Below are 22,621 nucleotides of genomic sequence, written 5' to 3' on the forward strand. Positions count from 1 at the left end.
ATATCTCCAGGGGTGGTGACTCCACTACTCCCCTGGGCAGCCTGTTCCATTAGATTGACAACCCTTGCAGTGAAGACATTTTTCCTAATATCCAATCTAACCACCTGCGGCACAACTTGGGGCTGTTTCCTCTTCACTTATCACTTGTTACTTTGGAGAAGAGTCTGACCCCCCCCTCGCTCCAACCTCCTTCCAGGGAGCTGCAGAGAGCGATCAGGTTTCCCCTCAGCCTCCTTTTCTCCAGGCTGAACCCCCCAGTTCCCTCAGCTGCTCCTCACAGCACTCGTGCTCCAGACCCTTCACCAGGTTCATTGCCCTTCCCTAGACACACTCCAGCACCTCAATGTCCTTCTTGCAGTGAGGGGCCCAAAACTGAACCCAGTATTTGAGGTGTGGACTCAGCAGTGCCAAGTTCAAGGGGACCATCCCTGCCCTAGCCCTGCTGGCCACGCTGCTGCAGACACAAGCCAGGATGCTGTTGGCCACCTGGGCACAGTGCTGGCTCATATGCAGCCAGCTGATGACCAACAACCCCGGGTCCTTTTCTACCAGGCAACTTTCCAGCTGCTCTGCCCCAAGCCTGCAGTGTTGCTTGGGGCTGTTGTGACCCACGCACAGGACCAGGCACTCAGCCTTACTGAATTTCATGGATCTCTCTGTGACCATCACTGCTCTGACTTTACTGCCCAGTCTCCTCTACTCACTACACCTATTCGCCATCCCAAACTGCCCGGATATCCCTGCTGCTGCCTCTCTGTGGACAAAGCAAAACACTCTCTTGTCTAACAAATGAAACATTCTGGTGCCTGGACACATTATTCCTGTTTAATACCAGAAACAAGCATCTTATTCAACATGGTACTTGTTAATTAAATCAAGGTTTTGAAGGATGAACTTTACTACTTCTTTTCAGCAGATGGAAGTATTAAGAAAGAATAAGCAGTACTTATTGCTCCCAGCACTGAAAGGGCTTGAGTTTTTTCTGTAAAGCTGAGATCTAATAGCTTTCAGCTACTAGAGGAAATAGTGCTTTTAAAGGAGTAAGACTAGGACTAAATTGGAATACGGTAGCAAAAGAAGGACAGGGAGAAGCTGAAGGAAATATCTGATTGGAAAGGGACAGCGCAATGCACTCGGAGAAGTAGGCAGGATACCTGTGGCAAAGACCTTAAAATCAGAAAGTGGGAAGCTGTTTCCCCCTTTTATTTACAGCAATGAATCAGTTGCATAACTGGACATACAACATTTTTAAAAATCATAACCATCTTTCAAAGATTTTCTAATTTAATTTAAGCCAACACAGAACATGAAGTTCAACCAAAAAGGTAAATGTTACGTGAAATTACACAGAAATGTGGTTAATATCACAAGGAGATCGGGTAAATTCTGCTAAGTAAGAAAGAGTTTGTGAATGAAAAGTAAACAGCACACCACTGGAAGTCAGATAAACTAATAAATTAATGCAGTGGTAATTGAAAATTAATGGCACATATCTTTTCCTTTGATATCTGACTCACAGAAGACAGTGAAGGGACTTCTGGCATAGGACATTTCTTTTTTTGTAACTACCAGAAAAGCAACAGTATAGCACATGGACCATACAGAAATGTAGAACATATATCAGCCCACAATTTTCCAAAACAATTACAGACACCTAAAAAAAAAGTTTTTCACTAATCATCTGGAAAATGGAATTATGCTTTTATATTTAATAAATTACTTGCAAAATAATATGATTCTAGGTATAGGAACAGGAACCTGGGCCTTTCACTAAAACTAGAATCTAAATATTTATACTACTAACTATATTGCAAGCATTACTGTAACATCAGAACTGAAATCCAGCTGATTCCTAGTTGTGATGTGGACATCAGGGACGAATTGACTAGAATACATAAAATAAACTTTATATAAAATGCTGAGGCCCCCAGAAAAAATGTACTGATTCAGCAAGGTTATTAGAATGTTTTTGAGTAAGGTACAACCTCAAAATTTGTTATGAACTAAAAGGACGTTATTCTAGGCAATAGGGAAAACATGCATCACTTGCTATCTACCTTCATCATTGTAGGAACTGGGTGATTACACCACCTTATTTCTTAACAGTGTCAGCTGAAAAATAATGAAAGGAAAATGCATCATCTTCTTTCATAATTCAAGAAATGGGAGAAAAATGATGCATTCAAAAATAAGAATTCAGAGATACTACTATTAATCTAACCTATGAGAAAAACAGTTGTGTATTTTAAAGGACTTCAAGAGGCTATGGAAAACAACCCAGTACAGAAACCTCTAAACTCAAATCCTAGGTGCTCACTCTCTCTGCAGTGAGAAGCAACCTAGCTGTATCTGCACACTGGCAGGTACTGGCTGATGAGCCTTGCTTAGAGCCAGTTCTAATTAGGTTGGACGGTGCCACGCTCGTGACTCAAGATCCAAGCTAGTGTAGCTGTGTCGAGCTGCCCTGCCATTATGCAGCTTTACTAACTTCAGACCAGCTTAGGCATCTCTAAAATGCATCGTGTTCTGCTGCGTAGACTTGTTAAAAATATTTCAAATAAGCCAGCCTAGCTATAGAATACAATCCCATTGATATATTACCTGGAATTATGCTGTGGCTATGCCAAGCAAAAACTGATTTTTAAGATGAGATACTGACTTTACATAACATTACCCTTTGCTGAAGCAAAGCTCCGTAGGCAAGTTGCTTTTTTTTTTTTTTTAATTCAGCATTCTCTAAATGCATCATAAACTTTTAGCTGTTTCTATATTTAAGTTTGCTTGTTACGACCTTCCTTTAAAAACACAATTTTGTTAATTCATATAATCATATGCGTGCACAGCTGAATTAATAGTTTTGTGTTAATTTTCACCTGTCTTGCTACTATACTGCCTGAAAACCCACTCCCTCATATTTTCTTCATGACACTTTCAAGCAGAGAGAAAGAGCATGTGCTCTGCCTTCTCAGGACCATTCATGTGTTGCCCGACCAGCCAGTGGCAAAGACAATGCTGAATTGTGCCTGTTTTGCTCTGGGTGTGAATACAATTCTGAGTTTTATTTTTGTTTTCTTCTCTCTCCAGTTCATGATTTTTAAAACTTTTTAATTATGTCTACACTTTTTTGCATGCGTTGAAACTGGACAGCTATTTAAATATATTAGGAGTTACCAGTGGATCAATAATTATACAAGCCTCATTTCCCTAGGAAATCAGGCTGAAAGAGGAGAAAATACCATTTCAAATGACATTTTATATTAACCCAAACTTTGCTATTATTAAAAAATAAAAAAAAAAAAAATCTGTTTGTCTCCAGTGTAGAAACTCAGAAAGTACTTCTAATGTGAAATCAAAGCATATTTACATTGATTTTAAAACCATTATAACAACATTCAAAAAAACCCCAGATGGCATAGTTTCCCATAAGACAATGAAAATAGTGGGAGAGAGACTTAAGACAGCCACAGTGAATAATTCTCATCAGATCTCTTTTCCTTCTTATATTACCATTAAGACTGCAGCGTATCTGGGATGATAAAATGATAATATACAATTTCAGTAGAAAAATTCAAGTGGCTCATAACTAAGGCTGCATTCTTGTCTTAGATTTCCATAAGGTTGTCAAAACTCTCAAAACATTTCTTAAGATAAATGAACAAGCAATTATTGTCAGATAAAGAGAAAACAAAACAATTTCTAAACATGTTTAAATGTTATATTGCTCAACATTGCAGAATTAAAGTTCTAGGTACCTGGTCATGGCAGATAAACAACAAGATTCCTGTGGAGGACAACCACAGTTTGCTCTGCCTATCTTCCCATGCATTTCACTCGTGTGTCAAAAATCACTGAAACTAGGAACAAGGCAGTCTGAAGCCACAAAGACTTTTCTGACACATACTTTAAATCAAACAGTTCTTGGAAAAATTTATAAACTCTCAGCTGAGAGTGTGTTAAAAACTGGGAATGAAATTTCCACAAATATTTTTTTTTAATTATTATTATTTTTGAGTCAGTGACTCAAAATATTCCATGTAAAAGGAGAGGATGAGAACGACCACAGAACAGCTTAGAGTCTAGCATGTGGGCAGGGGTTAGATTTGAATTTCCTAACTTGGGAATCTGATCCAACATCTGGATGACTGGATTCATCAAATCAGCGTAACATTTGGGAAGGCATCATCTTCCCTTCGGTTGTTCATTAAAAGAAACAAACTACCACAGCTTCTTGTAGAAAGTTTGGTCCAATATGTGCTCTTATAGCATATCTAGCTGATATCCAATGAGATACATGCAACTATATAAAAAGCCCAGCAAGGCTTTCCCTTGTTTAAGCTCTAAATTGGATTCAGATGAGATGAGACTGATTCTGAGCATCCAGCAACAAAACTTCTGTATGTGAAGGTACTTGAACTCCAGATATATCCAAGATTAAATGGCAGCCAAAGCAAGCTTTGGATTTTGGAATCAGATGCATGCACATTGTTTAGCTTCCATTTTGGTACAAAAGAGATTTTACCATGTTCTGCCAAATTACTAGTCTGTAGCTTCAGATAAATATGAAAATTTAACTATGAAAGAAGAAAATAATATTTGATAATTGCCCAGTGGCACCAGGAAAGCAAGCAGGAAAATAATCTTCTTAGGCTTGATGATCCAAGGAGATATAGTTAGCAAATATATTTGAAAAACACACTGGTGAATAGAGGGAAAATATATGGAGGGTTAAAAAAACAGTTTTAAAACCTCAGATTAGTTATTTAACATTAGAATGCTGAAGTTATGTGAAATAAATCTTCTCCAAAACAATTAATTACAAAGTATTAAATAGATATAAACAAATAAGCAACTAAAAAAAGTATTAATATAAAAGTTCATAGCAGGTTGTTTAAAACTTACAAAGAACTAGTAGTCTACCACATAGAATCTAATAACCTAGAAAACTGGTTGTTACAGGAGAGGAAGAATTGTCTATCTCAGTGCCAGTTAACATGTTTTTATCCTTGCACAGCAACAGTATCAAACCATTCTTAGGCCAAAGGTAATGTTGAAGCAACAGCTAGCCAAACTATTTTTCAAAGAAACCTTTTTATCTGGAAAAAACAACCCTACTTTCACTTATCCATTTCTTTCCAAATTCATTTTAAGTTATTCTGTAATCTATATTAAATTACTTTCAGTGAAAATTAGGTCAACGAAAGAAACACAGACATCTTGAGTCATCAGGTCTGCTTCCTTGCCACAGCAGACAGTCATGTCATAATATAATTAATAATTATCTTAATATGATAATAACTACACTCATAAACTTATCAAGCTTCCATCTTAGAAACAGCTCAGATACTTAACCCCAATTAATCCTACTGGAAGTAGGAAACTCATTCCAAAATGAACTCCAGAATCTGACAGGTTTTTTTCATTAAAGACACTTTAATGCCATACTGACTGTATTTGTAGATAATTTATATCCATTTCTTCTCATGCCCCATTTGTCCTTCAATTTAAGTAAGTATTCTTCTTCCAGTGTGCTCCCTATTGTCCCTTTTTCGCTTCATGCATTTTTGCAATGAGCCATGACAGATTAAAGGCAGTACTTCAGTCTCCTCTTATTGCATAGAATATCCATTCGTATAATCATTACAGCAGCCCTATGAATCAATTATGTTTCTGGAATACATGTGATAAGAACTGCAGTTTTCTAGGACATATCATTTGCAGCTATGAGAAATATTTCACCTGATATCTTGCAGGATTCATATACCATTTTTCTTAGACACATAGTGTCAGCCACTTTCTTGATAAGACCCACGCACTAGATTCTTTGGCACATTGCTTTGAAAAACAAAGAATGCATTTAATTTACATTTTGTAAATGAAGAGTCTTAGTTGGGTTAGAAAATGATTTAAAAAAAACCTAGAACATTCAGTGGAAAAAGTCCCTATTAGCCACAAAAGAAATGCTTATCATAAAAAAAAAAAAAAAAAAAAAAAAAAAAAAGAAGAAAACAAAACAAAGCCAAAAACCCAAATGAAAACCAAAAAACCCCACCCCCCAAAAAAACACCACCAACAAAAAAAATCTAACAGTGAAATTCAGCTTCATTCCTGAATTCTAAGTAACTGAAGGGAGGGTGCAGAGGGGACGGAGGCAGCCTCTCTCCAGTGGTGCCCAGTGACAGGACGAGGGGCAACGGGCACAAACTGAAACATGGGAGGGTCCCTCTGAACATCAGGGAACACTTTCTGACTGAGAGTGACTGAGCACTGGCACAGGTTGCCCAGGGAGGTTGTGGAGTCTCCATCCTTGGAGATACTCAAAAGCCTTCTGGGCACAGTCCTGGGCAACTGGCTCTAGGTGGCCCTGCCTGAGCAGGGGTTTGAACCAGATGACCTTCAGAGGCCCCTTCCAACCTCAGCCATTCTCTGATCCTGTGAATCTGACAACAGCCACACAACAAGCCACTTTCCTTCACTTGAGTAATGACTAAAGATGTGTCCAAAGTTATTTAGGTTCTGGGATCTCATCAGCTTGAGAAGGTTCAAACCTACCGTTACTCTCTCCTAACATCACTATAAAACCACTTAGCTTGCTTTGATAGGATTTAACTGGAGAACCTACTCTATCTATCCTTTCTTGAGGGGTAATGCTAGATTAGACTTAGTCATATTCAGTCACTTTCTCCTAACAAAGTTACAGCACCTAGAAATTGAGTCTTTTAGTCATGATTCTCAAAAAAACAAAAAACAAAAAACACCTTTTCCCTTAACTTTTCAAAATAAGATGTTATTTCATTTTGGATATTAAGTTCATGTACTCATATAGAAACAGATAAAGATGTCTTTACATGTATTTAACCAGAATAACGTACACGTAAAAGTCACTCTGTAATCTGTGTAAAATAATTCAAGCAGTACAAGCTTAACTTCTGCAAAAAGCTATTAAGAGATGATTGCAAAGGTCACCACAACTCTGAATGATTCAGTATAACCCAAAACCTGAACATTACAAAAAACAAACGTCAAAAGGGCAAAAGGAATGTACAATCCACTGCATGTGTCATGCTGGATCCTATTGAAATTTCTACTTTACATCATTAAAATCTTAAAATGGAATAAAGCCCCAAACAACTGGCAAGGTGTTAAGTGATTACTATATATTAAAAGTGAAAATCAACCTGATGGTAAAAAAAAAAAAGCAGAAAAACTGGTGATGTCAAAAACTCTATACATTTTTTTCCCTATAATTTTATAAACATACATATATATATTAAAAAGCTATATATATATATACACACCCCCATTCAGAAATTTTTTATTTTCTGAATGTATTTCCAGAAACTATTAGGCTGATAGCTTCCTTTTTCTACTCAAAAGAAAATATTTTTATTATATCAGTATCTAGAGAAAGTGTTAATAAGCAACAGAAGCATTAAGTATTCTGTGATGTTCTTAGACAGATACACACACAAAAATATATGTACATATCTATACATGTATATCAAAGAGAAATTAAAGGATGATGACATGACTTTTTTCAAAAAATAAACAATCTGCAAGCGTAACTGACAAAAAGCAACCATGCTATTTCCATAAATGTGGGTTTTAATAGGATTTCATTTACAAACAAATAATCTGACAAAAACCTGTTTAATATGACCACACTGGTATTTTTAAGTGGAGTAACAGATTACTATTATTATGAAAATAATAACCAGGCTAAATAACCAGCCTTTACTGGTAAGATTTGTGTTTGGGAATCCCAGGCCCCTGAGCACAGTGGCAAAGGCAGCAGGCAGGCTTACCCTTGGTTAGGGGACATTTAAATAGTCTGGACATGTCTAACTCTGTGAGCCCTGATGAAGTGCACCCACAGATGCCAAGGGAACTGCCCCAGTTCATTCTAGATTATCTTCAAAAGATCACAGTGACTGATTGGGGTAGCTTCCTGAAGACTGGAAGAAAGCAAATGTCACTTTTTTCTTTGAGAAGGGAAAGTGGATCCAGAGACCTACAGGCCAGCCACCCTCACCTCAATCCCTGTAAAAGAGATGGAGCAAATACTGCTGGAAGTAATTTCCAAATTTATGAAGGAAAGGAGGGTGATTGGGAATGATCAGCACTAATTATGAAACTATGCCATATCAATCTGATAGCCTCCTACAATGAAATGACAAGGGGAATCATAGAATGGTTTGGGTTGCACTGAACCTTTAAAGACCACCCAGTCCAATGGCCCTGCAGTGGGCAGGGACATCTTTCACTAGATCAGGTTGCTCAAAGTCCTGTCCAATCTGACCCTTGAACACAAGGAGAGCAAGTGACATTACAGAATAGAACCATTTAGGTTGGAAAAGACCTTCAAGATTATCAAGTCCAACTGTAAACCTAACACTGCCAAGTTCACCACTAAACCATGTCCTTAAGTGCCACACCATGTTGCTTATCTTGACTTTCGTATGACTTTTCACAATATTTCCCATAACATCTTCTCAGGCGAACTGATGAAGTGTGAGCTTGCTAAATGGATAGGGAGTTGCACTGAAAATTGGCTGAACTGCTGGTCCGGGTTGTGATCACAGGCAGGAAGTCCAGCTGGAGTCACTAGTGGAGTATCCCATGGAGCCAAGACTGTTTAACCTCTTCATTAATGACCTAGATGATGGGACAGAGAGCAAATGTGCCAACCACACAAAACTTGGAAGGGTGATTGATATCCCAGATGGTTGTGGTTGTGCTGCCATTCAGAGGGACCTCAACACCCCAGAGAAATGAGCAAATGGAAACTTAACGAAGCCCAATAAAGTGAAATGCAAAGTGCTGTGACTGGGCAGGAGTAACCCCAGACATCAGTACATGCTGAAGGCCAACAAGCTGGAAGATAGCTTTGCAGAGGAGCATCCATGGATCCTCATGGATAATAACATGAACAGCAATGCACCCTTGAAGCAAAGGCCAACAGCATCCTGGGCTACATGAGGAACAGTGTTGTCAGGGCATGGGAGGTGACCCTTCTCTATTCCGCATGGGTGAGACCACACCTGAAGTGCTATGTCCAGTTCCAGGTTCTCCAATAGAAGACAGACATGGACATACTGGGGCAAGAACCAACAAAGGGCCACTAAAGGATTAAGGGATTGGAGTATGTCATATGAGGACAGGCTGAGAGAGGTGGGTGGCTCAAGGAGATCTTATCCATGCATACATATACCTGATAGGAGGGAATGAGAGCAAGGCTTTTCTTAGTGGTATCTAATAAAAGGACAAGAGGCAATGGACATGCATTGAAATGGATTTTCCTTTTTTTTTTTATTATTTTTTTTTTAATTTTTATTGTGAGAGTGATTGAAAACCAGAATAGGCTTTCCAGAGAGGTTGTGGAGTCTCCATCAGTGGAGATATCCAAACCCTAACTGTGCAACCTCCTCCAGCTGACTCTGCTTTAAGTAGGGGAATTGAACTAGCCTAGCTCTAGAGGTCCCTCTCAGCCTCTGTGATTCAGTAAAATCTCTCCTTCCTCCAGGTATCAAACAACTCTAAGAGTGAGCATGATGGCTGGTACCACAACAGTGCTAGAACAAGACCCGAACTATACAATTTCTTAACACTGGAAGATGATCTATTCTCTGGATCTTATCAGCTCTTTTCTCCACATACAATCACATAATGTTTAACAGTGGTAACAAAAACTAAATAAATTTTTTGATCATGGCTTCTTTAGGACTATTATGTACTGCAGTATCTTGAAAAACAATGGCACAATCCCTTTGTTTTATGGATACAGAACAGGAATCCTATTTAAAAGAAGTTACACTCTTCAACCAATTTTCTTAGGATACATGACTGAGTTGGAGTGGCAATAATTGTGTTTCCTTTGCCTGACACACACATACACACTCCTGCTGACCTCACTATACCAACTCTGCTGGTGGGCATTTCACACTATAGTAAACTGTTTTTCTGAAAACTGGGGAAAAGCTAATCAGACAAAAGAACTACCCATTTTCTACTTGCTCATCAAACTGAACTGTCTTCTCTTACATCAGACGAACATCAAATACAACATGATGGGCTGAAAACACACTGAAAAACAATTGTAAAATGCACAGCATTTAAATAATAATAAACTATGGATTTGATTCCATGCAGTTTACAGAAAAGACCCTGCAGATGTAGATACACTTCATATGCATGCATAAAAAGCTGTCCATTTTTATACACCATTTGTTATGGAAATAATTGATTGGACTTATCATGGGTAAAGAAGATATCTTCTGATCCACGTTTTTGAAAAAGCAATTCTTTTTTTAGCCTAGTGGAAGTTGCTGGGGATGGCACACAGGAAAAAAGGAGTAAAGGGATAGCTGAGATGTTCCAATGTTGATTACTAGCACATTTTTTGTCAGGGGTGCATAAACATGTTTTGTTGGGCTGCTGGAACTTTTGGAAACATAAGCAGACTGAAAGGTAAGCATCCATCTCTGAAGAAAGAAAGGGACTAAAGCTCTTAATGGTTAATACACTGAGGAAATGCCATTTTCCCAAAGCCTTGGAGTGTTTATTAAGAGATAGAAGATGGTGGGCACAGAGCAGCAATCTGGAGAACAGCTATGATCAATAGGGGATGCTGACAATACTTCAAACACCTGGCAATAATTAAGGAAACAATGACTGCTTGATTGTATGTACCATTGCTGAGCAGTGTTCAAATGGAAAAAATTAATAAAGCTATGGTCTAGTTAATCCACCTCTTTTAGATTTTGCATTTTGTTCTACATGTCCAAGATTAAAGACGTGACAACTGATCCATGACCTAATTATTTTAGAGTCTTCTCTTTGTATTTAGAACAAAAGCATTGCTATGAAGCTATTCTAAATTATAATAATGTATAGACCCAAACTGAGTTGCAGAATCCATATAGAACAGTGTTGATGATACTAAATGATAACATGATAGGTTTTAATAATCCATAATTGCTCATAAGTTATATTTAAATAACGTAAGCAGGTTTTTCATCCTTTCATCATAGATGCTCTCTTGTTATTAAAACAAAACCCAAACCCTTCAGGATGCAAAGATAAAACAGAACATAGTTCATTTCAGTAATAATCTCTATTTAACATTGTATAATCATTTGTTAAAATGTGGAAAGTAATTTGTAGAGTATTTTCATACTGAAGAATGCTATATACTGGCTAAATATAAGTTTGCATTAAAAATGCTATTCAGAATTCCCAAAGCTTCATACGAATGGCTGTTAAATCTTCATCTCCCCTTCACCAATAATTTTCTTCTAAATCTTTGCTAAATCTATGTCACCTAAACTCATTTCCCCTTTCACTTGCTGTTGGGATTTTGGAAGAATGACCACTGTTCTCATCATATTTATAGATTTCAAGGCCAGAAAAGGCCATATATAATCTAGCCAGATCTTTTCCCATTATATTTCAGCTACTAGAGCTGCATCTCTCTGGGAATTGATTATACAGACAATCTAGCTCACTTAAATTTGACTCACTTTACATTTCTCATTTAGATAGAGTGATGGAGGATGAATCACTACATATTTTAATGCACATTGGATATCCTTAAAGCTAGTATGTATTTTAGATTCAATATTCACATTTAGATCCAATAGCACACCGTCTCATTCACTTCATAAACCATTAAAATATGTAATTTTAATTAACTCAACTACTTCATTCCTAAGGGACAGTAAAATACCAAGAATAGAGAATTTTAAGATATTTAGCCACATATCTATGACAATCTAAAACAATTATTTCACAAATGTTACATTTTAGAAAGAAATTTTCTAATTAATAGACAGAATAATAGTGCATTGGAAACATCAATGATACACTTAAGTACAATAAACCATTAATTAAATTTCAATTAAAAAGTAAATTGTTTTGAATGTGAGAATACATTACCATTTCTATTCCCTCTTTGTTTGCAGCTCTCAGCTACTCTGCAGTTTAACATCCTTCAGGGATAAACTAAACAACTGATTAGCCTTCACCGAACTGGAGAGTTTATGAACATCCAAATTAAAACATTTTAGTTGTTCAGAATTGTGGTTGGTGCTAAAGAACATGGAAACACACCAGACCTTTTAAGATATCAATAAATACAGAAACAAATCTAAAAATTCAAACTCAACTGAATTATTCCATGGTCCTACTATATCCTGGCAAAAGTCATGAAGCTGAAATTCAATATTCTGCAGCAGACAAGGAAAATGTTTCTTTTTCTCTCAAAGTAGCATCTGTATTGTCAAATCGACTCTCTCCCTGATTTGTTCCAGTGCCTTTATAAACCTGATTGTTCAAGGCTGTACACAAACTAGTTTGCTCTCACACTCCAGCTGGGAGGGAAACGAATAATATAATATCATTTTCAAGGAAACCTGGGTGTGCTTGTTTGGGTAGTTCAGATACTGAAAGTGCCAGGACTGTCTTTCAGCACAAAGCAGAACAGATTTCTGCCATGCAGCAATATACTGGGACGTGTGATCCAGCACTGCAGGAATCCAGTTGTTTGTTTAGCTAGCAGGTTTTCCACAAGTTCTATGTTTATTCTAAAAAATTGAGATTTCTAATTAAAAATAAGTGTTTCCTTCTTTACCAGAGAGCTGCAGAACTGAGACAATAAATACATTAAAAATGACTACAATATTTCATCACATAAACAAGACAAAATATGCAAATAACTACAGTGGCAATTGCTAGGAAAAGTTGCCATCTTTTTAGTGAACAGTGTATAGTGAATTTATTAAAGTAATTATTGTAAAAAAGGAGTCAAATGAATGCAACTGACAAAGAAAAACCTTTTCCTGTGAGTCCTAGCAATTAAAGCCTTGAATTTAATCATTTAATGGGTTTCTGCATAACAACTTATGCATAGTAAAGAGAATTGTGATTAATACATTTGAGTGAAATGTATCAGGTATAGAAAAGAAGAACATTTGGAAAGCACAGACAGCTTTCTAACAGGCATAGAAAAAGCAGCGCTCTAAGAAAACTACTGTGGCTTTCTCCATTAGGCAGACATACTCCATCATTTTGGATATTACTTTCATTTTGGGTCTTGAAGAGGCTTACAAATACTGTACAGCCAAGCAATTTAGGAAGTAGATTGTATCTGTGCCCTAGGCACTGTGAACTAAGTTCAAAATCATAATTAGAATCAGTTCCATCGTTCTCTATTATCACATAAATAAAAAATGGCCAATGAAAAATTTAGTTGAAATTGATATTTTCTGAGATAAAAGTCAGTATCAGAGGGTTGATATTTTCCAGCAAGCCATGTTTTCTTGAAAAAAATTATCAAAAACTCCCAACAAACTCTGAGAACAGAAGGAGCAGCAAGTTACTAATGTCAACTCCTGGGAAACACTGTGAGGAGGTGGGTAGGATTGATGATGAGATTGATCGGTCTTGTGGATTGAACAGCACACTAGCTGTTTTAAGGGGCCAGTTTTGTATCCCTGATAATTTATGCTTTTTGTTATACTCAGTTCCTATTGTGAATGACTTGACAGAAGCAGTAAGAGAAGTAGGGACCTGGTTCTGAACAGACAGCACATTTTTCAAGCACTCTAGCCTGGGGATTAATCTAGCAAGAGGTATTGTTGTCTGCTGATCACCCCGCTTTCTGATAAGCCTGAGATAAAGGAAATGGGGAGATTATGAAAATAATAGAGGCATACAGCATATTCTGAACATCATTATTAAAAATCTGGGGAACAAACACAGCTAAAAGTAAAAAAAAACCTTTCCGCCACACCCTGACTGGGATTCAGAGAACAGGCATGTTAATGTTGGACAATTTAGGGTTTTGTGTCCAAGATAAAATTTAAAATAGAAAATTTAAATACAAAAATTGAAAAAGGTACACCTGTATGATATAGCATAAGAAAGGAGAAAAGCAAACCAAGGAGAGTCACCAGCCTAGGGAAAGTCTACGGTATAGGCTTACAATAAGAAAAAATAAGAGAAAGAAGACAACAAAGAATATAAAGGAGAGTACCTGCAGGTTTACATAGAGCAGGAGGTGGGAAGTACAATATCACTTTTAAAGAATTAAGTTATTTAATTTCTACTATCTGTTCACATAATCTGCACACATTATTTATGGTAACCTATATTTCAGACCCAATGCAGTTATTTCTACACCATAAAAGAACTTGTCAAAGATTTCTAAAATCATGCCCAAAGCATCAACCTACATGAAAACTAAACCTATCTTTCCAAAATTGGGAATTACATTAAAAAAAAATATTTTCAAAGACTATAACAATCTTTCATCTAAACTTGAGTTGTTAACATTTTAATGCCCTCACACTTTGTTGCCAGTTTCAATTGGAATTCATATACCATACAGGTTTTAATATAACATAGCCCCTTACATAACCATACACATTGCATGAATGTTTAAAAACTTCAAGAGCTTCTGTGCAGAGAGATAAAGAGATACCTGAGCTTCATACTGTGAAATTGCACCGTGGCATCAGGATTAAAACACGAAGCTGATCTATGTACCAACAGCAACACAGAAAGGCAGATCGGTATGTTTTGTATAATAATGTTCATAAACAATATATGATTATTGTTAGATTTTTAATGAGAACAGAACGAAAAAATCATTAGTGACAGCAGCATATATAGGTGTCACAGTGGAAGCCTATTAAGAAACATGAGAGCTGTAAAAACTGTGCTTAACTATCAGGTATAATCATCAGCTGCATCTATTTGATGCACTTGTCAGCAGGTTTATTAGTCCATATAGATTTCTATGCTAGCCTAGTTAGAGCATCTCTGCTACTTAAACTAGTATATTGAGACCTAATTGGGTATTTCCACCTCACATTGAATTACAAAAACAAACAAACAAACAAAAAATAAACAAAACAAACAAACAAACAAAACAAAAAAAAACACAAAAAAAAAAAAATTGCACATCTTTATTTTTCACTGAGGCAAAGTCAGAAAATGCAGATTGGATTACTCAGGAAAATCACAGTCAAAGTGCAAAGGGAAAAAAAAATAAAGGGGGAAAGTAAAGTTGAAATAAAGAGAAATCAACAAAGAAATTAAAAAGTTTCTCCTACTATGCATCCTCAAGGTATCAGAGGGTGGTGGTCAATGGTTCAATGTCCAGATGTAGAGCACTGATGAGTGGTATCCCTCTGGGGTCCATATTGGGAGCAGTATAGTTTAATGTCTTCATCAGTGACACAGACAGTGGGATCAAGTGCACCCTCAGTCAGTTTGCAGACAACACCAAGCTGAGTGGTGCAGTTGACACGTCTGAGGGGCAGGATGCCATCCAGAGGGACCTGGACAGGCTCGAGAAGTGGGTCCATATGAACCCCATGGGGGTCAGCAAGGCCAAGTACAAGGTACTGCACATGGGTCTGGACAACCGCCTGGTATCAACCCTGGCTGGGGGATGAAAGGATTGAAGGCAGCCCTGAGGAGAAGGACTTGGGGGTACTGGTCAGTGGAAAGCTGGACATGAGCCAGCAGAGTGCTCTCACAGCCAACCATATCCTCGGATGCATCCAGGGAAGTGTGGGCAGCAGGGCCAGGGAGGGGATTGTCCCCCTCTGCTCTGCTCTGGGGAGACCCCCCTGCAGTGCTGGGGCCAGCTCGGGGGCCCCCAACAGCAGAAGGACACGGAGCTGCTCGAGCGGGGCCAGAGGAGGCCACGGAGATGACCAGAGCAATGAAACACCTCTGCTATGAGGAAAGGCTGAGAGAATTGGGGTTGTTTAGCCTGGAGATGAGAAGGGTCCGGGGACACCTTACTGTGGCCTTTCAGTATTTAAATGGGGCTTACAAGAAAGATGTGGAGAAACTTTTTAGCAGGGCCTGTTGTGATAGGACAAGGGGTAATGATTTTAATCTAAAAGAGGGTAGATTCAGACTAGATGTAAGGAAGAAATTTTTTATAATGGAGGTGGTAAAACACTGGACCGGCTTGCCCAGAGAGTGGGTAGATGTCTCATTCCTGTAATCATTCAAGTTCAGGTTGGACAGGGCTTTAAGAAACCTGATCTAGTTGAAGATGTCCTTGCGCATTGCAGAGGGGTTGGACTAGAAGACCTCTAAAGGTCCCTTCCAGCCCAATCTACTCTTTGATCCTTTGTATAGAACCGGGCCAATGTGGCCAAAAAAGGGTCAAAATGGCTTTGTAATTTCTGTGCATGATCCTTACATTAAACCAGATTATGTTGTGTGCAGGAATACAGGACTAGAAGGATTCCTAGATGATTATGCCTAGCTACTTGCTTCCAGCTGCAATCATATATACAGTCTTCCAGTACTGATCATAAATAGACAGATTTATTCTACAACTCACCATCTTATGCCTCTGGTATTGCTATGTCTGGGTTATTCCAGAACTTCACTCCTCTGACTTTGAAACTTTCTTTTAATTTCCCGGCATACGGTATTCATGAGGAATTTATACCTATTTCTTTTTTTTTTTTTTTTCCCCAATGTTACCCTATAAATTCAACATAATTTCTGCCATGCCCAGGTATCTATAAAGGACAGTCCTAATGTTCAACAGTATTTTTTTTTTTTTTTTTTTGTATTAACTATGCTCAGAACAAACAGAAAGAGGGCTTTTCTGCATGGAAAATGTTCTCACTAAAAGTGATATGGAAGGAGCACAATACAAGACAAACAAGAGGAAAAAAATGGAAATTGCTTCATCCAATAGGAAATACATTAAGATTATCTGAACAGTAGCTTAATTCCAGTACATGCTTGTGGACAATCATATCTAGAAAGTTAGCCATAAAATAACAGCATGATCAAAGTAATAAAATTAAGAGCACTTTAAAACCATAAGGTCCAGAAGAAATAGTGACAGGAAGATAGGGTTGATATATTTTTGTGAAGAAAAACAACATATGTTTCATCAAATACTGTAGAAATCACACAACAATATAAACAGAGGTTATAAACCGATTTATCTGCAACTAAAACAAACCAAAAAAAAATGCCAAGTACAGACCTTAAAATCAAATTTGGAACAATTATGGATGAACGAGATTTGCAAATGTCACAAATCAAAATCAGTGGAGTGTCTATACTTTAATTTTTAGTAGTTATAAAAATAATTCTAAATTCCATAGGCACAACAGAACAGTATCCTTTTCCAGTTTTCACATAGTATAATATCGTGCAGACATAAAGTTTAAAAAGTATGTCTCTGATAAAGAGACTAAAACTGAGAAAAAACGAGCTAGCCAGCAATCAGAATACTATAAATTGACACTTCTCACAGGAAATCAGCATGTGTTACTTGAATATAGCATTTTATATTCCCTCACTCTGTGAGACATTACTCAGAATACTGGCATTTGTAATATGTGAAAAATGTACTCCAGACAAAGACGTGTTCAAAATGGTAAAGGGAAAGACAATAAATTAAAGTATTATATATATTGATTATGCACCTTTTAGAATTTCTATATTAGGAAGTACGTTTCAAATGTTCATGCTGTCATTTTTACTACTTCACTCATTGATTACTGCTTTCTGAAACCATATCCAAAATTAAAGCCTAATCTCTAAGGAAGAATGAAGCTTCTTCACAACTGCTTTTCAGATTGGGTGACTGCCATGGAAAATGCAGTCAAAAATAAAGAACACAGAAGGAAACATATTTTAGGCAAGGAGGAGGACCAAAAAGTTTGTAAGGAAGATTCCCAGATAAAGTTTATTGCTCCAAGGACTGCTTATATCTTTCTCATTAAAGGTAACTGGGTAAGTAGCAGAAAAAAAACTGGTAACATGGATCAGAACTGAACGTTCCTACTTCAGGTGAATTACATTAATATTTACAATTACATTCTGAACAAAGAAAACCTCACTTTTAAAAACTGAATATATATTTTACCACCTATTTACAACACTTGCTCAACAAAACAAAAACATGTTGTATAAGTTTGTTAGGAACACTTTTCTCTGTAATCATTACAAAAACACTCTTGAAATTTTCCAGTTACACTTTTTGAAAGACTGAAAATCCATTGTTCAGCACAGCAAGGGGGAAGGACTGGAGAGATGGAGGCAACAGGGCAAGATAACAGTAGCGGTGCAGAAGGAAATCTGTCTTTCCCTTTGGGTGAAGGTTGGCTTTATAACATATCCCATATTATCCACCAGCTCTTCTTTCAAAGGAATGACCAAACCTCAAGCCCATATACTTGACTTTCTGACTTCAGAAAGCTACTTCCCAATTCAAATATCCAAGTAAAAGTCTCTGCACCACTCCGGGGTTCCCCCTAGTTTGCCGTATCCATCACTACATTACACAGCTGGTGAAACTCATTACTTTTGCCCAGTTAAAATCTTCCATCACTGGTGTTGTGGTTTAGGCATGGAAGTTTTAGAGGGCACCTACACAGAGTCATCTGAGGCCACTCTGTCGCCAAGTTGAAAGGACTCCTCTTCCAAATACTATCAATCTGACAGACTAAAATAACTGATTTTCCAGTTCAAAAGGTGAATCAAACTTCCTCCCTCTTTTGTTTTGTTTTTTGGTTTGGTTTTTTTTTTTTTTTTTTTTTAATGTTGGGTTGAACAAAAAGAAATTCAGTTCAGAATTTCTGCCCAATGAATCAATAGTGATTTCAAGCTCTCAGCTGTGATCCAGATGATGTTTCACTAGCACATAAATCAGAACAGCTTCAAAAGGAGAAGCCGAGACGCTCATCCCATGGTGCTCTATAGCTTCACAGTAACAGTGATCTTCTGAGGGGCCAGAGACTTCAATTCAAATCTCTATATTGAATTACACACAGAGAGGACTTAAATACAGATTTCATACATGCTGGAGGATCTTCCTGCAAAACACTGTTCATGGTTATCTCAAAACATAATTGAAAAGGCTGTACATCTAATACTGCTGGGGATTACTGACTGTGGACTAAGCCTGCCCAGTTTTGGAATTAATGCTGGAAGACAGAACAAGGCAAGATAACTGCCCATGGTCCCACTTCCAATTTGTAAGCACCTTTTTTTTTTTTTTTAAATCCTAGTGAAACCATTTTTCGAATTTGACCTGAATTCAGAAATTTCATGCATACTAATACTAAGCTGTGATGGGTGGTGGAGTAAAATATTTACTGAACAATATGCCCTAGTTACAATCCCTTGATACATTTTTTTTTTTTTTAACTGTAGTGTATTGCTGCAATCCTTTCTCAAATAAAAATTTTCTTAACAGAAATATTGATTCTAAAAGAACAAGTAGTAATTTTAGGATCTGATTTTAGAACTCGAGCTAAATATTTCTGGAAGAAATACTATTTTTATAACTTTCAATTTATGAGCATAATTTAATTTTTGACAACTGTCAGAAGTTGACATTCTAAAGCAATTTCATTCTTCCCTGCTATAAAGTCACCATAGTCATAAAATCTTCCAGAAAGACAATATAAATAAATACAGAATGAAAAATCAAAAATCACCTAATATAGTAATTTATATTATTTTTTCAAACATTTATCACTGTGCTTTTGTAAAACCTGTGTCAAAATGTCATATTTGGGCAATATATCACACATCAGCTACCCTTTATAACAAACATATCTGCGAGATGTAAATCGCTTTCATAAATTTAAACTAACATGATCTTAAACAAAATATTGAAAAGTGAAATGAATAGTAGAAAAGATCCAGTCAAGGCTGTAAAAGAAATAAATCTTTTGCAAATGGTGCAGACAATAAGCACAGACTCTCAGTCTACTGGCTTTACCAAGAACCAGCATCACCATCAGCTCAAGACCTCCCCAACTGCCTGAACCATTAAGGACGTGTGCAGAAAATCCTCTGTAGGCACTTAATTCTTCTCTATTTTTAGGTTCTTGCTCAAGGATACCGGACTTATTATGGCATTCAGGGGAAGAACATTTTAGGACTGGGTAAGTCCTGTAATGGGATGCTTAGAGGAGGAACCGAAGGTGTGTAACAGGAAGGACCAGGATGATTTGAGGAGAAACAAACATGAAAAGATGGAGGCACAAAAGGATAAAAGGGGCCAGCCATGTGTGAACAAATTGCTGGTCAGTGCACTTGTCTGGCCATGCCTTATGCCAGATTTCTGATTTCCAGCTGCTGGAGAGATCACAGCATCTGGAGGTTTATCAAAACATCTGCTTCCGTGTGTTTGTGTCTGTGTTCTTGGGAGTGGGGCAACTGGGGAGACCAGGATCCAGGGGCCATGTATGGGATAAACTGGGATGCTAAACCCAGACACAGAAGGGATGTACATTATACATATGAATATAGGTGTTTCTCATTAATGGGCCTTCAATCCTAAGCAGCCAAAGAGGGGAAAAGGGTAAGACACTTGGTGCTGTTGGGTTTGTTTCATAGAATTACAGAATAGTTTGTGTTCAAAGGGACCTTTAAAGGTCACCTAGTCCAATCCCCATGCAATGACCAGGGAAATCTTCAACTAGATCAGGTTTCTCAGGGCCCCGTCCAACCTGAACTTTAATGACTACAGGGATGAGGCATCTACCACCTCCCTGGACAACCTGTGCCAGTGTTTTGTAGATTCATAGAATAGTGGGTACTGAGCATCTGGTGTGTATGGCCAGCCATGCATATATGTATAACTGAGCTGTATATGTGTGTTTGTGTGCATGTGCCTACTGGGAATATATGTTTAGCCTCACCACCTCTTGGACCCGGAGACATGGAGCTGCAGCAGCCTCACTACTGGATTTTGGAAGTCCTGACACTACTTATCTGTATAAGTATCTCCTTGAGATCTTGTACAACACCTGCTTTTCCATTAGAAGTGTTTTAAATCATTTTAGAAAAGGAACTTTAATGCTTTTCAGAAGCTAAATTGTCTGTGAGCTGAAAGATAATTAATGGATTTGAAAAGGGTCTGAAAGAGCTAGCATTAGTATTTGCATAGAATGACATTTAGCATGCCATATTTCTTAGGATGAGCACTGCAAACATGAGTAACAACTGAAGTTGCTTCCAAATGTAACAAGCAATTCAAAATAGATTATGAATATTTTTCAACAACAAGATAGAGTTTCCAGGCCACAGCTTCAGTGACTTGCTGAATGTAAGACTAAATCTTCATATTCAAAACTTTCTGTTGGAGAGGCATTAGCCATCAGTAAGATGGGCAAAAAGCAAGTTCCAGAGTACCTCATCATAGATACCATCGGCAAAACAGAGAATATGCTTATTATACACACAGGTTCTTTCAAAAGTGCACGCCAGGATCCATTCTCTCATTAAGCAGACTGCAAGCCTCACTTCATCTTTCAGAAATGGATAGGAAGCTTACTTTGTCTAAAATAACTGTTTTTCAGTAATTTCTTTCTACATACACACTTTTTCCTCCAACAAGAACTATCAGACGCTAAGTTCAATATAAAAAAAAAAAAAGATAAATACGCATATACTTCAGTGAAAAGTATTATAAGCAAACATAGGGAGAACATATATTTCAGTGAGAAGCTCAGATTTTTTTTTTTTTCCTAAAAAAAGATGTCTCTAGCCCCTAACCCACGTACGAAACAATAGCTCATATTATGAAAACAAATTTTAAGTGATAAAATATTAGTATCATAATTTCTTTAGTATTTTTAAAGGTTCTATTATTCATCCTTCATACTTGCCAGGCTCACATCCAATATCCTGCAGTTCTTTCATTTAACACAGACTTTGTGAATAACAATCAGCCAGAAAGACTCAGAAAAAATACCAAAAAAAGCCCTGAAGTAATCAGCGCTTAGTTATTACAGTAAGAGATACCTATACATATCTTCAATTGCAGATCAACCCTTCATTTTGAATCCTGTCACAGGGATTCAGAGTTGAAAACAGATGCAGAAATCAGACAATACTTCATCATTTGCTTTCGCTATAAAAAGAATTTCTTCCTTTCTCACAACAAATTATAGTTATATTGTGAAAAGTCTTTTAATGGCTTCTATAGAAACACCCTCATGAAGTAATTCCACTTCCATATATTTTATAAACTAGGAAAAATGCTGAAGAACTAGCAGAGAGATAGAGAGAGCAAGCCTATATCCATTAGTTGAATTATTAACCAAATGAACCAAAATGTAATGTATTCACCTGAGGTGTTTTTATCTTTTAAATGTAACTAAGTGTTACACTCAAACTATTCCAGGAAAGCTTTTAGATACTAATGGGTACAAAACTCCTTTTTTATTTCCCTTTTTTTTTTTTAACAAGTTGAAAGGACAGCTGAGAGAGTAGATTGAGTAAATCAGGGCTCCTGGAAAGTCTGTTGGAGTTGACTCTGCTAAGCAAGTACATCTGAGGCTTCAGTGTAGCATACTGTGTAAGAAGATGCTCACACCCTGAACTTAAATGTAAATGAGACAGACTTACTGGGAATGCTTTCAAGTGTGAGAAAGGAAGGAAATTTAGGGGAAAAAGGGACAGAATGGATACAAATAAGTACAATCAGAAGGATGTGCTAACAGAAGAGTGTGAAGCAAATATCCAGTTAGAGTAGGATTCTGAGAGGAGTGGAACCTACTGGTTGAGACAAAGGACAACAAACAAGGAATCTTAAGTTTGTAAAGTGCAATAAAAA

General features: G+C 37.2%; 1 protein-coding gene across 2 annotated transcripts in view; it reads right to left on the bottom strand.

Moving 5' to 3' along the window:
* CTNNA2 (catenin alpha 2) overlaps positions 1-22,621 on the bottom strand; it is a 464,407-nt gene that overhangs the window by 388,899 nt on the left and 52,887 nt on the right. The gene's annotated exons all lie outside the window — the stretch shown is intronic.

This window comes from Tyto alba, unplaced genomic scaffold, assembly GCF_018691265.1.
Source record: "Tyto alba isolate M040663 unplaced genomic scaffold, T.alba_DEE_v4.0 Super-Scaffold_6, whole genome shotgun sequence".
Lineage (NCBI taxonomy): Eukaryota > Metazoa > Chordata > Aves > Strigiformes > Tytonidae > Tyto > Tyto alba.